This window comes from Cervus elaphus, chromosome 22, assembly GCF_910594005.1.
Source record: "Cervus elaphus chromosome 22, mCerEla1.1, whole genome shotgun sequence".
Lineage (NCBI taxonomy): Eukaryota > Metazoa > Chordata > Mammalia > Artiodactyla > Cervidae > Cervus > Cervus elaphus.
The window spans coordinates 41,631,833-41,644,022 of NC_057836.1; positions in this window are offsets into that span (position 1 = coordinate 41,631,833).

The window sequence follows — 12,190 nt, forward strand, 5'->3', positions numbered from 1 at the left end:
GGGGCTTTGAGCTGGCTTCGGGGCTAGGATTCACCTTCTACCAAAGAGTGCAGTGGGTCTCAGACAGAGACTTAAAATAATTTTAAAACCTGATTACTAATTTATCATATTTTAATTCTACTAAAAGTCTCATTTAAATGTATGGGTTTTTTGGTTGTTGTTTATCCAGAGATACAAAGAACTCCTAAATCAAGGAGGTTTTGTCAAATTGAGAGTCAAGAGAACTGAGTTCTAATCCTGTCTCTGCTAGTAACTAGAGCTGCAAACCTGAGCTCATCGTATTACTTCTCTGAACATTTGTTTCCTTATTTGTAAAATACTGAAGTGGACTAAAATTTAAAATCATGAAAATTGCTAATGTTCCCTTAGGTTTTAGTGTTGTAACATTCTTATTGTTTACATTTTTATTATTCATTGTTCCCATGAATCTTCTTGCCTTTTTGAAAGCCTGTATTTGATATCATATGCAAGTTTAATGTATTGTATGTATGAATACACATAGTCACTTCCATTTTTTCAGATGTTACTCAAATGCTTCCTCAATTTGGTGCTGTAGACCAGTCTGCTCTCCCTTCCTTTTCATTCAGAAGGTTCCAGTCTCTCAGCCACAGTCCCTGAGCATCAGTGGATCCTGTGAGAATCAATAAGGTAGCTGGTGGTCTTAGCATTAGTGCTGATAAGCATATAAAATTTCCTCTTCAAGATTCAAAGATTTTAGTCAGGCAAATAAGTTTGGCTGATTGTCAGATAAGGCATTCTAAGTGTTGCACTTAGGCACTGAGAAGGTATCTGTAGTGGCTATTTTTGCCTTGCCCACCTGTCATGCCTGGAGTCTAATTCCTAACCCCCAACATACATATGCTGTACCATCTACCTGAAAATGGGCCAAATTTGACCCTGTCACTTCAATTCCATAGAGTTAAGAATACCATTAACAAAATTAAAAGACAAAGTGCACATTGAGAGAAAAATATTTGAAACACATATAATAAAGTTTATCTGCCATCATAAATATAAATGACTCTTAAAAATAACTATTTTATTTTATTTTATTTTCATTTATTTTTATTAGTTGGAGGCTAATTACTTCACAACATTGCAGTGGGTTTTGTCATACATTGACATGAATCATGAAGTTACATGTATTCCCCATCCCGATCCCCCCTCCCACCTCCCTCTCCACCCAATTCCTCTGGGTCTTCCCAGTGCACTAGGCCCAAGCACTTATCTCATGCATCCCACCTGGGCTGGTGATCTGTTTCACCCTAGATAATATACATGCTGTTCTCTCGAAACATCCCACCCTCGCCTTCTCCCACAGAGTCCAAAAGTCTGTTCTGTACATCTGTGTCTCTTTTTCTGTTTTGCATATAGGGTTATCATTACCATCTTTCTAAATTCCATATATATGTGTTAGTATGCTGTAATGTTCTTTATCTTTCTGGCTTACTTCACTCTGTATAATGGGCTCCAGTTTCATCCATCTCATTAGGACTGATTCAAATGAATTCTTTTTAATGGCTGAGTAATATTCCATGGTGTATATGTACCACATCTTCCTTATCCATTCGTCTGCTGATGGGCATCTAGGTTGCTTCCATGTCCTGGCTATTATAAACAGTGCTGCGATGAACATTGGGGTGCACGTGTCTCTTTCAGATCTGCTTTCCTCGGGTGTGTATGCCCAGGAGTGGGATTGCTGGGTCATATGGCAGTTCTATTTCCAGTTTTTTAAGGAATCTCCACACTGTTTTCCATAGCGGCTGTACTAGTTTGCATTCCCACCAACAGTGTAAGAGGGTTCCCTTTTCTCCACACCCTCTCCAACATTTATTGCTTGTAGACTTTTGGATAGCAGCCATCCTGACTGGCATGTAATGGTACCTCATTGTGGTTTTGATTTGCATTTCTCTGATAATGAGTGATGTTGAGCATCTTTTCATGTGTTTGTTAGCCATCTGTATGTCTTCTTTGGAGAAATGTCTGTTTAGTTCTTTGGCCCATTTTTTGATTGGGTCATTTATTTTTCTGGAACTGAGCTGCAGGAGTTGCTTGTATATTTTTGAGATTAATCCTTTGTCTGTTGCTTCATTTGCTACTATTTTCTCCCAATCTGAGGGCTGTCTTTTCACCTTGCTTATAGTTTCCTTTGTGGTGCAAAAGCTTTTAAGTTTCATTAGGTCCCATTTGTTTATTTTTGCTTTTATTTCCAATATTCTGGGAGGTGGGTCATAGAGGATCCTGCTGTGATTCATGTCGGAGAGTGTTTTGCCTATGTTCTCCTCTAGGAGTTTTATAGTTTCTGGTCTTACATTTAGATCTTTAATCCATTTTGAGTTTATTTTTGTGTATGGTTCTTTTACAAGTGGTTGACCAGTTTTCCCAGCACCACTTGTTAAAGAGGTTGTCTTTTTCTCCATTGTATATCCTTGCCTCCTTTGTTGAAATTAAGGTGTCCATAGGTTCGTGGATTTATCTCCGGGCTTTCTATTCTGTTCTATTGATCTATATTTCTGTCTTTGTGCCAGTACCATACTGTCTTGATGACTGTGGCTTTGTAGTAGAGCCTGAAGTCAGGCACGTTGATTCCTCCAGTTCCATTCTTCTTTCTCAAGATTACTTTGGCTATTCGAGGTTTTTTGTATTTCCATACAAATTGTGAAATTATTTGTTCTAGTTCTGTGAAAAATACCGTTGGTAGCTTAATAGGGATTGCATTGAATCTATAGATTGCTTTGGGTAGTATAGCCATTTTGACAATATTGATTCTTCCAATCCATGAACACGGTATATTTCTCCATCTGTTTGTTTCCTCTTTGATTTCTTTCATCAGTGTTTTATAGTTTTCTATGTATAAGTCTTTTGTTTCTTTAGGTAGATATACTCCTAAGTAATTTATTCTTTTGGTTGCAATGGTGAATGGTATTGTTTCCATAATTTCTCTATCTGTTTTCTCATAGTCAGTGTATAGGAATGCAAGGGATTTCTGTGTGCTAATTTTATATCCTGCAACTTTACTATATTCATTGATTAGCTCTAGTAATTTTCTGGTATAGTCATTAGGGTTTTCTATGTAGAGGATCATGTCATCTGCAAACAGTGAGAGTTTCACTTCTTCTTTTCCTATCTGGATTCCTTTTATTTCTTTTTCTGCTCTGATTGCTGTGGCCAAAACTTTCAAAACTATGTTGAATAGTAGTGTTGAGAATGGGCACCCTTGTCTTGTTCCTGATTTTAGGGGAAATGCTTTCAATTTTTCACCATTGAGGGTAATGCTTGCTGTGGGTTTGTCATATATAGCTTTTATTATGTTGAGGTATGTTCCTTCTACTCCTGCTTTCTGGAGAGTTTTAATCATAAATGGGTGTTGAATTTTGTCAAAGGCTTTCTCTGCATCTATTGAGATAATCATATGGTTTTTATCTTTCAATTTGTTAATGTGGTGTATTACATTGAATGATTTGTGGATATTAAAGAATCCTTGCATTCCTGGGATAAAGCCCACTTGGTCATGGTGTATGATTTTTTTAATATGTTGTTGGATTCTGTTTGCTAGAATTTTGTTAAGGATTTTTGCATCTATGTTCATCAGTGATATTGGCCTGTAGTTTTCTTTTTTTGTGGCATCTTTGTCTGGTTTTGGAACTAGGGTGATGGTGGCCTCATAGAATGAGTTTGGAAGTTTACCTTCTTCTGTAACTTTCTGGAAGAGTTTGAGTAAGATAGGTGTTAGCTCTTTTCTAAATTTTTGGTAGAATTCAGCTGTGAAGCCATCTGGCCCTGGGCTTTTGTTTGCTGGAAGATTTTTGATTACAGTTTCGATTTCCTTGCTTGTGATGGCTCTGTTAAGATCTTCTATTTCTTCCTGGTTCAGTTTTGGAAAGTTATACTTTTCTAAGAATTTGTCCATTTCTTCCAAGTTGTCCATTTTATTGGCATAGAGCTGCTGGTAGTAATCTCTTATGATCCTTTGTATTTCAGTGTTGTCTGTTGTGATCTCTCCATTTTCATTTCTAATTTCTAATTTCATTTCTAAATTTGGTTAATTTGGTTCTTCTCTCTTTGTTTCTTAATGAGTCTTGCTAATGGTTTGTCAATTTTGTTTATTTTTTCAAAAAACCAGCTTTTAGCTTTGTTGATTTTTGCTATGGTCTCTTTAGTTTCTTTTGCATTTATTTCTGCCCTAATTTTTAAGATTTCTTTCCTTCTACTAACCCTGGGATTCTTCATTTATTCCTTCTCTAATTACTTTAGGTGTAGAGTTAGGTTATTTATTTGACTTTTTTCTTGTTTCTTGATGTAAGCCTGTAATACTATGCACCTTCCCCTTAGCACTGCTTTTACAGTGTCCCATAGGTTTTGGGTTGTTGTGTTTTCATTTTCATTCATTTCTATGCATATTTTGATTTCTTTTTTGATTTCTTCTATGATTTGTTGGTTATTCTGAAGCGTGTTATTTAGCCTCCATATGTTTGAATTCTTAACAATTTTTTTCCTGTAATTGAGACCTAGTCTTACTGCATTGTGGTCAGAAAAGATGACTGGAATGATTTCAATTTTTTTGAATTTACCAAGACTGGATTTATGGCCCAGAATGTGACCTATTCTGGAGAAGGTTCCGTGTGCACTTGAGAAAAAGGTGAAATGGATTGTTTTGGGGTGAAATGTCCTATAGATATCAATTAGGTCTAGCTGGCCCATTGTGTCATTTAAGGTTTGTGTTTCCTTGTTCATTTTCTGTTTAGTTGATCTATCCATAGGTGTGAGTGGAGTATTGAAGTCTCCCACTATTATTGTGTTACTATTAATTTCCTCTTTCATACTCGTTAGCATTTGCCTTACATATTGTGGTGCTCCTATGTTGGGTGCATATATATTTATGATTGTTATATCTTCTTCTTGGATTGATCCTTTGATCATTATGTAGTGTCCTTCTTTGTCTCTTTTCACATCCTTTATTTGAAAGTCTATTTTATCTGATATGAGTATTGCGACTCCTGCTTTCTTTTGGTCTCTGTTTGTGTGAAATATTTTTTTCCAGCCCTTCACTTTTATTCTGCATGTGTCCCTTGTTTTGAGGTGGGTCTCTTGTAGACAGCATATATAGGGGTCTTGTTTTTGTATCCATTCAGCCAATCTTTGTCTTTTGGTTGGAGCATTCAACCCATTTACATTTAAGGTAATTATTGATAGGTGTGGTCCTGTTGCCATTTACTTTATTGTTTTGGGTTCACGTTTATACAACCTTTCTGCATTTCCTGTCTAGAGAAAATCCTTTAGCATTTGTTGAAGAGCTGGTTTGGTGGTGCTGAATTCTCTCAGCTTTTGCTTGTCTGTAAAGCTTTTGAATTCTCCTTCATATCTGAATGAGATCCTTGCTGGGTACAGTAATCTAGGTTGTAGGTTATTCTCTTTCATTACTTTAAGTATGTCCCTTCTGGCCTGGAGGGTTTCTATTGATAGATCAGCTGTTATCCTTATGGGAATCCCTTTGTGTGTTATTTGTTGTTTCTCCCTTGCTGCTTTTAATATTTGTTCTTTGTGTTTGATCTTTGTTAATTTGATTAATATGTGTCTTGGGGTGTTTTGCCTTGGGTTTATCCTGTTTGGGACTCTCTGGGTTTCTTGGACTTGGGTGGCTATTTCCTTCCGCATTTTAGTGAAGTTTTCAGCTATTATCTCCTCGAGTATTTTCTCATGGCCTTTCTTTTTGTCTTCTTCTTCTGGGACTCTTATGATTCGAATGTTGGGGCGTTTCACATTGTCCCAGAGGTCCCTGAGGTTGTCCTCATTTCTTTTGATTCTTTTTTCTTTTTTCCTCTCTGCTTCATTTATTTCCACCATTTTATCTTCTACCTCACTTATCCTGTCTTCTGCCTCTGTTATTCTACTGTTGGTTCCCTCCAGAGTGTTTCTGATCTCATTTATTGCATTATTCATTTTTAATTGAGTCTTTTTTATTTCTTCTAGGTCTTTATTAAACATTTCTTGCTTCTTCTCAATTTTTGTCTCCAGGCTATTTATCTGTAACTCCATTTTGTTTTCAAGATTTTGGATCATTTTTATTATCATTATTCTACATTCTTTTTCAGGTAGATTCCCTATCTACTCCTCTTTTGTTTGGCTTGGTGGGCATTTTTCATGTTCCTTTACCTGTTGGGTATTTCTCTGCCTTTTCATGTTTAGATTGCTGTGTCTGGAGTGGCCTTTCTGTATTCTGGTGGTCTGTGGTTCCTTTTCATTGTGGAGGTTTCTCCCAGTGGGTGGGGTTGGACGATTGGTTTGTCAAGGTTTCGTGGTTGGGGAAGCTTGCGTCCGTGTTCTGGTGTGTGGAACTGGATTTCTTCTCTCTGGAGTGCAATGGAGTGCCCAGTAATGAGTTTTGAGGTGGGTCTATGTGTTAGGTGTTACCTTGGGCAGCCTGTATGTTGACGTTCAGGGCTATGTTCCTGCATCGCTGGAGAATTTGCGTGGTATGTCTTGCTCTAAAACTTATTGGCTCTTGGGTGGTGGTTGGTTTCAGTGTAGGTAAGGCGGCTTTTGGATGGTCTCTTATTACTTAATGTTCCATGTAGTCAGGAGGTTTCTGGTGTTCTCAGGTTTTGGGCTTAAGTCTCTTGCCTCTGGATTTCAGTTTTATTCTTCCTGTAGTCTCAAGACTTCTCCAACTATACAGCACTGATAATAAAACTTCTAGGTTAATGGTGAAAAAATTCTCCCCCGTGAGGGACACCCAGAGAGGTTCACAGAGTTACATGAAGAAGAGGAGAGGGAGGAGGGAGATAGAGATGAGCAGGAGGAGAAACAGGGGGACTCAAGAGGGGAGAGACAGATCTATGCAGTTGTCTGTTCCCAGGGTGTTCTCCGTCGCCCAGACACCCACAAAGATTCTCAGAATTGGATTGGGAAGAGAAGGAGAAAGGAGGAAATAGAGGTGTTCTGAGGTCGAAAACGGAGAGTCAAGATTGGGAGAGAGTAATCAACACAGTCCTGAATAAAAATGGGAACTGAATATTGGATTCTTAAATGTCCACAGTTTATATCATATACTGAAAAACAAAGATTAAAAATCTAGAGTAGAGGTTAGACTATTAAAAATAAAATATTAAAAACAAAAGCCAAACACAAAAAAAATTTTAGAAATATAAATGAAGTTCGGTTTAAAAATAGGGCTTCTCTTTTTTTTTTTGGCAAGGTTATAGTGTAATGAAAATGAAAATTAAGGAGTAGTAGAGGAGTAATAGAGGACTTTAAAAGAAAATAAGAGAAAAAGAAAAATAGAAAAAAGAGAAAAAGAAAAAAAAAGAAAAAAAAATTTTCCTAATTAAAAAAATCATAAAAATCTATGAAAATGAAAGTTAAGGAGTAATGGGGGAGTAATAGGGGATTTTAAAAGAAAATAAAAGAGAAAAAAGAAAAAAGGAAAAAAAATTTTTTTCCTAAAATAAAAAAAAAAAAGTAAAATATCTAGGAATTTCTCTGGAGCTGTTGCGGTCAGTGTGGGTTCAGTTCCATTTCAGATAGCTCCTCGTTCCAGCTTACACTTCTCGATATCTACAGGCCCCTTCCGGTGTAGTCAGTGTTTTCTACAGGGATTTTAATCTGTTGCACCGGTCCCTTCTGAAGTGGTTCCCTTTGTTTATTTGGCTTCTGTTTGCCGGGCTCTTCAGTGCCTAATTTCTGCCCTGACACAGGCGGGTGGAGGTGTTCTCTTATTCCAGTTGCTAGTTCCGTCACGCTGCGGGGAGGGACTGGCGCTGCTTTCCCCGTCTATGCTGCTCAGGCTCCTGGCTGTTCTATATGGAGCGTGCCCTGCACTGCGCGCGGTTCCAGCCGTCCGGTGTTCCACAAAAGCGCGGACTCAGCTGCGCCTGCGTTTTGTGCCTTCCCCGTTCGAGAGGCTCAGGCAGCCAGGAGCTTGATGGTCGCACTCTCCCCGGGTGCGGCGCGCCTTCTCCCCTCCGCCGTCCCAGTCTCAGTTTCCGCAGGCGCCAGTCGGGTGCGTGCGCCTTCTGCCCTCCGCGTCCCCAGCCCCAGTCCCCGCCCGCGCCGGTCGGGTGCCTGCGCCCTGTGTCTCACTGCGACCCTCCCGGTGGATGTCGACCATCCAGAATCTCAGGAAGTCTTTGGTTAGAAACTGGAGGCCTGTTTGCAGTGTGGTAGGGGATGTGGTCCTTGGGGCCGAGCCTGCCCCTTTCCCCTCCCCCCTGCCTCCTTCCTCCAGCGGGGCTGGGCCAGTCCGCAGCCTGCCGGCTCTTCACTGGACTTGCTCAGACCGTTTGTTCTGCAAATGGCTGGCAGTGTGTTCAGCCAGTTAATTTTCTCTCTCTCTCTTGCTATCCCACAGTTTAAGTTGGTAACTCACAAAAGCTCCCTCCGATTGTCCTGAGGGCACTCAGGCCTGGTCCTTACCCTAAGCAATGCCGCCTGCTCCACTCCGTTCCGCCCCCACTTGCTGGTGGCAGATGCGGGAGTCTGGTGTACTTTTCTGCTGGGAGTTGATTTTAGGCATGTAATCTGTGGGTTTTATTTATTCTTCCCCTCCCAGTCAGGTTGCCCTCTGAGATTCAAAAACTTCCCCCAGACCTGCCAGTCCGAGGGTTTCCTGGTGTTTGGAAACTTTCTCTATTAAGACTCCCTTTCCAGGACGGATCTCCGTCCTTAGCTCTTTTGTCTCTCTTTTTATCTTTTATATTTTGTCCTACCTCCTTTTGAATACAATGGGCTGCTTTTCTGGGCACCTGATGACATCAGCTAGCGATCAGAAGTTGTTTTGTGAAGTTTGCTCTGCGTTCAGTTGTTCTTTCGATGAATTTGTAGGGGAGAAAGTGGTCTCCCCGTCCTATTCCTCCACCATCTTGGCCCCTCCCTGATCAAAAATAACTATTTTAAAATAATAGAGCAATGGAAATGGGCAAAAAAATGTGAATAAATAACTCACAAAAAAGAAATAAGGACAAACATGCAAAAATTTACTAATAATGAAATACAAATAAAAATGTTTGCTTTTTAACCTTATTATATTAGCAAAAGTAAAATTATTGATACTATTCAAAGGTGGGCATGAGGAAATGGGTACTCCTATATAACTTCATTAGTATATAAACTAGCACACAATATCTATTCAGATTTAAATATGCATTACCTTTACTTAGCAATTTAACTTCTAGGAATCTACTTTGCTGAAATATTAACAAAACTATGAATATACACATGTATAAGGATATTTTCTGCAGCATTGTCCATAATAAGAAATTAAGAAATTCCAAGTGATCTATCAACTACCAAGAGAAAAACTGTTAAATAAATTATCACAATCCTTATAAGAAATTACTGTGAAGCCATTGGGAAGAATATTTTGAGATTTTTATGTCCTCATATGGAAGACATAGCAATAAGTGAAGAAAAACTGTAATAAATGGAACTTTATTTATTATAAGTGAAAAACCAGAATTATATGTGCGGAACTATATGGTTGTCTGAAGAGTTCTTACAAATAGCTGAGAAAAGAAGAGGAACTAAAGAAAAAGAGGAAAAAGAGAGATATACCCATCCAAATGCAGAGTTCCAAAGAATAGCAAGGAGAGATAAGCAAGCCTTCCTAACTGAACAATGCAAAGAAACAGAGGAAAACAATAGAATGGGAAAGACTAGAGATCTCATCAAGAAAATTAGAGATACCAAGCGAATATTTCATGCAAAGATGGGCACAATTAAGGACAGAAATGGTATGGACCTAAGACAAGCAGAAGATAAGAAGAGCTGGAAAGAATACACAGAAGGACTATACATAAATGATTTTAATGACCCAAGTAACCATGATGGTGTGATCAGTCACCTAAAGCCAGACAGCCTGGAATGTGAAGTCAATTGGGCCTTAGGAAGCATCACTATGAACAAAGCTAGTGCAGGTGATAGAATTCCAGCTGAGCTATTTCAAATTCTAAAAGATGATGCTGTGAAAGTGCTGCACTCAATATGCCAGCAAATTTGAAAAACTCAGCAGTGACCACAGGACTGGAAAAGGTCAGTTTTCATTCCAATCCCAATGGCAATGCCAAAGAGCGCTCAAACTACTGCGCAACTGCACTCATCTCACACGCTAGTAAAGTAACGCTCAAAATTCTCTAAGCCAGACTTCAGCAATACGTAAACCATGAACTTCCAGATGTTCAAGCTGGATTTAGAAAAGGCAGAGGAACCAGAGATCAAATTGCCAACATCTCCTGGGTCATCAAAAAAGCAAGAGAGTTCCAGAAAAACATCTACTTCTGCTTTATTGACTACGCCAAAGCCTTTGACTGTGTGGATCACAACAAACTATGGAAAATTCTGAAAGAGGTGGGAATACCAGACCCCCTGACCTGCCTCTTGAGAAATCTGTATGCAGTTCAGGAAGCAACAGTTAGAACTGGACATGGAACAACAGACTGGTTCCAAATGGGGAAAGGAGTACATCAAGGCTGTATATTGTCACTCTGCTTATTTAACTTATATGCAGAGTACATCATGAGAAATGCTGGGCTGGATGAAGCACAAGCTGGGATCAGATTGCCAGGAGAAATATCAATAAACTCAGATATGCCGATGACACCACACTTATGGCAGAAAGCAAAGAGGAACCAAAGAGTCTAAAGATAAAGATGAAAGAGGAGAGTGAAAAAGCTGGTTTAAAACTCAACATTCAAAATACAAAGATCATGGCATCCAGGCCCATTATCTCATGAAAAATGGATGGGGAAACAATGGAAACAAGGATAGACTTTGTTTTCTTGGGCTCCAAAATCTCTGCAGATGGTGATTGCAGCCATGAAATTAAAAGACGCTTGCTCCTTGGAAGAAAAGCTATGACAAACCTAGACAGTGTATTAAAAAGCAGAGACGTTACTTTGCTGACAAAGGTCCATCTAGTCAAAGCTATGGTTTTTCCAGTGGTCATGTATGGACGCAGAGAAGGCACTGGCAACCCACTCCAGTACTCTTGCCTAGAAAATCCCTTGGATGGAGGAGCCTGGTAGGCTACAGTCGTTGAGGTCACTAAGAGTTGGACACAACTGAGTGACTTCACTTTCACGCATTGGAGAAGGAAATGGCAACCTACTCCAGTGTTCTTGCCTGGAGAATCCCATGTACAGGGGAGCCCGGTGGGCTGTTGTCTACGGGGTCGCACAGAGTCGGACATGACTGACGTGACCTAGCAGCAGCAGCAGCAGCATATATGGATGTGAGTTTCACCATAAAGAAGGCTGAGCACTGAAGAATTGATGCTTTTGAACTGTGGTGTTGGAGGAGACTCTGGAGAGTCCCCTGGACTGCAAGGAGGTCAAACCAGTTAATCCTAAAGGAAATCAACCCTGAATATTCATTGGAAAGACTGATGTTGAAGCTGAAGCTTCAATACTTTGGCCACCTGATGCGAAGGGCCAACTCATCAGAAAAGACCTTGATGCTGGGAAAGATTGAAGGCAAGAGGAGAAGGGGATGAAAGAGGATGAGATGGTTGGATCACTGACTCAGTGGACATGAGTTTGAGCAAACTCCGGGAGTTGGTGAAGGACAGGGAAGATGGCATGCTGTAGTCCATGGGGTCACAAAGATTCAGACACAATTGAGTGAATGAACAACAGTATGTGTAGTATGAACTGCTGCTCAGGTGGCGCTAGTCGTAAAGAACCCGCCTGCCAATGCAGGAGACATAATAAATGTGCGTTTGATCCCTGGGTTGCAAAAATCCCCTGGTGGAGGGCATAGCAATCCACTCCAGTATTTTTGCCTGGAGAATCCCATGGACAGAGGAGCCTGGCAGGCTACACTCCATAGGGTTGCAAAGAGTTGGACGTGACTAGGTGACTCAACAACAGCAATCTAATTTATATTATATGTTTGTGTCTGGACAGTGGAAAGTATGAACAGAAAGAAACTATTAACAGTGATTCTCATCTGGAGAGTACAATGTGCAGTGAGCTTTTTTATTTTTTATACTATTCACTTAGTAATATTATTATGAACTGAACTGTGTCTCCTCTAAATTCACATGTTGAAACCTTAACACCCAGTGTGACTGTAATTGGAGATAGGGTATGATAATGGCCATACTTGTGGTGCCCTTATAAGAAGGACACCAGAGAACTCCCTCTTTCCATGTGTGTTCAGAGGAAAGGCTATTTGAGAACATATCGAGAAGGCAGCT